The sequence below is a fragment of the Otolemur garnettii genome, unplaced genomic scaffold, assembly GCF_000181295.1.
Source record: "Otolemur garnettii isolate 467f Iridium unplaced genomic scaffold, OtoGar3 scaffold00025, whole genome shotgun sequence".
NCBI lineage: Eukaryota > Metazoa > Chordata > Mammalia > Primates > Galagidae > Otolemur > Otolemur garnettii.
The window spans coordinates 21,890,071-21,894,621 of record NW_003852420.1 but is presented as its reverse complement, the minus strand read 5'-3'; the positions used below and the strand labels follow the sequence as shown (position 1 = coordinate 21,894,621).

The 4,551-nt window shown below is 49.9% G+C and overlaps 1 pseudogene; it reads right to left on the bottom strand.

Moving 5' to 3' along the window:
• The window catches only part of LOC100944082, an 18,894-nt pseudogene extending 15,691 nt beyond the window's left edge, over positions 1 to 3,203 (bottom strand).
• Positions 3,204 to 4,551: the final 1,348 nt, after the last annotated feature.

The window sequence follows — 4,551 nt, the reverse complement described above, 5'->3', positions numbered from 1 at the left end:
GAGAGATATACAATGTTCATGAATGATATGACTCAGTGTTTTTAAGATATTGATTCCCCTGAAATTGATTTGTAGATTAACTACTTCAACTTCAATGAAAGTTTCCACAGACCTTTTGCGTAAAACTTAACTTAGAAAAGAACAAGGTTGGAAGATATACATTACTTGTTTTCAAGATTAACTATAAAATTACTATGAAAAGGTTGTGGTATCAACATAAGGATACACGTATACAGCAACAGAACAGAACAGAATTCAGAAATAGGTACTCAGTCAATTTTTGACAAAGACCCCAAAGAAAATCAGTGCCAAAAGGATTTTGTTTTTCATCAAACGATGCCCTAGTTCATACTGGGCTCAGCTTCCCACTCTTAGGTTTCCATTCCTGGCCTTATGCTTGAACTTTCATCTTTACTTCCTGTTACAATCCTAAAGTTAAAATTTACCAATAAACCAAATCTCCACCGACACAGCAAGGTGTTAAGTAGCACATCTTTATCTCTAGGTAGCGAAGCACAATAGGATGGACACAGCTTGGGGTTGCAGAGACCTAGATTGAAAGCTTTGCTCTACAAATTACTGATCGTGTCACCTTGGTCAAGTGACACCATCTCTCTGGGTCCAGGTGTCACCATCTGTAGGACGGGGATAAGGATGTCTTTGTCATAGGGTTGTCATGAGGAATAGAATAAGCAATGAATGTGTAAGGTCTCAGCACAGCTCCTGATACACACAAGTCTCTCAATAGACCCCAAACTAATTTCTTCAGTCCTAGGAACTACCAGAGCTGACCAGGCTCCCAGAAGCCAGGCTCCAATGCAGAAAGAGGGCTGTGAGTGAGTAGAGAGATGCACTCTCGGCCCTAGTAGGGACAGCAGCTGCTCAGCCCCCTCTCCTGTATCATGGAGACAAAGCCTCAGCCTTCTTATTAGACACCATGGGGCAACCTCCTCTATATAATAACACCACCAACAGCAACAATCGTGTGCTAATACTAATTAAAATCTCTTGGGATTATTGTGTTGTATACTTCCCAGGAGAAAGTCAAGAAACATGCATATACATAGAAGCACATTTAATTCGTACAGCAATCCTGAGGTACACAGTCTATAGATGAGGAAAACACAGTTCAGAGAGGTTAAGTAATTGCTGAAAGTCAGGCAGCCACCAGGTCACAGAGCTAGATTACCTATTCATATGTTTGATCTTTCATTGATTAGGTCAAGAAATCGCTCCTGCCATCTGGCTTGTGCCTGAAGACCCAGAGAGGCAGGGAGACAAGTCCTCCAGGTGCTCAGGGGGAAGCAGACCATGGCTCATTAGCTACAGCCCCACAAGAATGGAGTCCAGGCATCGCTGGTCCTTCTCCAGCCCCCACCCACCTCTCTGCTGCCTCCAAGAGCTGCAGAACCCCAGCAACAGCCCAGAGCCGCTTCCTGAGGCCGCTGTTTTCCTTGGCCCCGAGGTGGGAGACAGTGTGCCCACAAGGTGGAAAAACAAGATGGGGGCAGGGGAGGTAAGGGGAGAGCAGACCCTCCCCAGCAACCTGCCACTGTCACTAATGGAAGCAGGGAACAGAGGGGCTGCCCTTCCACCCACCCACCAGCCCATACGAGCCATTGTTCCCTTGTTGTGACAGGGGATTCGGCTGGGGCTCACGGACCAGGGCTTCCTCCCCGTGCTTGGACAGCTGGAGGAAACAGGCGGCTGGTGGGCCAGCTCTCCACTCCAACAACAACAGGCTGCCCGCCTGCTGGCGGCCTCCCTGGGGGGGCCAGCCTGCAGCAGGAGAGGCCACCCCACTCCACCCGCCTCTAGCAAAACATGTTTTCTTGTTTTCTGAGGGGGAGGAGGAGGGCTGTACCCATCCTGAGCAAACACAGGCGCTGATAAGCATGGATCGGCCTGGCTGCCAGGCTGGGGCTGCAGAGGCAGGGCCAGGCTGGCCCTGGAGGTCACTTGGGCCAGCTAGCCAGGTTCAGAGTTGGGATCTGGGGGACAGAAAGCTCCTGCCACACCAGGGATAAAGCACCCAACTCCAAGTCTTCCTTCACGGAAAAGAGAAGGCCCAAGAGGCTGCCAGGCCACAGATAGAATTGCTGGCCTTAGAAGCACAGCAGTGAGTTGCAGAGGCAGGTACCCTACTGGGTGCCTACTCCTGGGCCAGCAGTCTCTGCTGCTGGTGTAGAGACACCAGTGCCCATGCCAGCAGCATCATTGTCATAAAGAAGAAGTAAGGATTGCTACCCACCTTTTTTCAGAGGAAGAATCTGAGGTTCAGAGAGACTAAGTGCTTGTTCAAGGTCACACAGCAATTGGTGCTCAGCTAGCATATAAATCCATATCTGCCTGACCACGAAGCCCATGTTCTCTTCAGCAGTCCAACATGCCTTCGCATTTGTAGGGGTCTTAATTTACAAAGCACTTACCAGGTTACTGTATTCATTTCCTGGAGCTGCTCTGGGAGCCAAGATCAATCCTTTATGGATATATCTCACTTTTTATCAGGAAGCTCAGGACAGACTGGTTAGGTTCGTGTGTTAGTCTGGGTTCCCCTCAAAGCGAGAGGTAAGGACACAAGTGAAAAGGGTTTGCGTGCAATCTATAAAGGTTTATTTGGCAGTTGATCCCAGAAAGCTCCCATAGGGGAAAGAGATAAGGAAGGAAGGAAACCAAACCAGGGTGCGTTAGGGAGCAGAGACTGCCATGGGAAACTGGGACTCAATCTCTCTGGGGACCTCTGGGAGAAAGCATAGAACAGAATTGTCCCCCAGAGATGCAAGGAGGCTGAACTGTGTATCCACCACTCCCACCTGTCATTGGTTGAGGGCTGCTCCTGGCACCTAAACTCCCCAAGCTTCCAGACTACCCTGTGAGTGGGCTAAGCATTCTCCTGCAGCTAGGGAAAGTTCACAGGCAGAGAAATGCAAGTCGACAGTGTTGCAGGAATGGTCAGGGCCAAGGGGATATGGATGGGACACTGACTGACACAGGCCCTATACAGTTGGTAAAGCAAGGAGCATCACCCCATTTTGCAGAGGTCCCCCAGGCCACCCCATCCTCATACCCTGTGCATACTGGGAGTCTGGCCCCACCAGCTCCTCTTCAGCTCTTAGGAAGAGGTTGACCTCCCTCCAAGGGTCACAGTCCTGCAGCCAACCCCACAGCTCTGAGCCCCACTGCATGATCACAAGTCTTGCCATCCTTGCCAATTCTGACCCTGTCCAGAGGAAGCCCATGCTCTTGATCCTTCCCCACTTCCGGTCCCATCCACAGCCTTCCCCACTGAAAGGTTGGGGAGTATTTATTCTTCTGCCTCTTGGGGAAAGGTCTTAATCTTACTGCCCAGGAGGCATACGATCAATCCCCAAACATCTTATGCCATTTCTCCCACTAGGTCCAGGGGCTCTTGGGCAAACATGACCAGATATCTCACTGTACAGATGAAGAAAAGCTCTAAAGAAAAGTGATCTGTCCAACTTTCGTACAACAAGCTGTCTTTTGATTGCAAGTGTTTGGAAAAGAAGGGGTGGGCATCCTGTTGCTCTAACAGGTGCTTTGAAGAAGTGCTCTGGTCTGCTTTTACCCAACCATTTGCATGTGTACAATGGGGTACCAAGCGGGCAGTGGACTGCCCTGGGTGTGGGCAATAAGGGTGCATTGTCTGCAGTACATTTTAAAATAATAGTAAAACAAGCTTTCAATTATCTGCAAACCTTTTGATTATGATGCACTGGCAATCCTAGAGAATATTAATGATAAAATCTGCCCCTCCCCCAACATGCTGCTCCCACACATCACTGCACCACACACCCCTCTCCCATCTGCAACCAGGGCAGATACAATGAATCAATCAGGTCGCTCCCTCTGAAGTGGGATGCTACCTCAAAAACTGTTTCACACAAGACTCTCAACAACCACATTCTGAGCTGGCATCAGAATCTCGCACCTAAGGGTCTTAACTCAGGCCCTGTTCTAGAAGGGTTCCACAGGCTGTTCCTGGGCTGGGAGTCTAGCCTGGACTCCATCCTCTCAAATTTAACCCAACTCCCCAGGCCACCTCCCTGATTTTACAGTGCTCCCTAGTCTTCTCTTACTGTCCTTACCTCTATTTTTGCTCTGCCCTTATCCAACTAAACACATGTTTCCTGCCCCCAGAACACCTAGGCCCCAGCCTGAGAATTCAGTCCAAAAAGTCTTGGCCTGCTGCCGTTTACCTCTGGGCTGTGCTCGCCCTGTGACCAGACAGCACAGCCCCACAGGGAGCTCTGGGAGATGACTTCTCACCTTTGCGCTGTGCCGTCAAGCCAACCCTGAACCCTGCAGGAAATCCCACTCCGAGAGACCTGGTCTTCAGCTCCTAGGGCCACCTGAGTATAGTACAGCTTTGCTCACAGGTTCAGAGTCTGTCTCCCTCCACTGGGAAGTAAACTTCAAAAGGGTAGACACCTGGTCCATCTTGGATCCCTTGTACCTATAGCAGGGGCTTGAACAGGTGGGCACTTAGTCGCTCTCAGACTGTTCCAGCTGTTCTCAGCCCAAGCTCTGGCC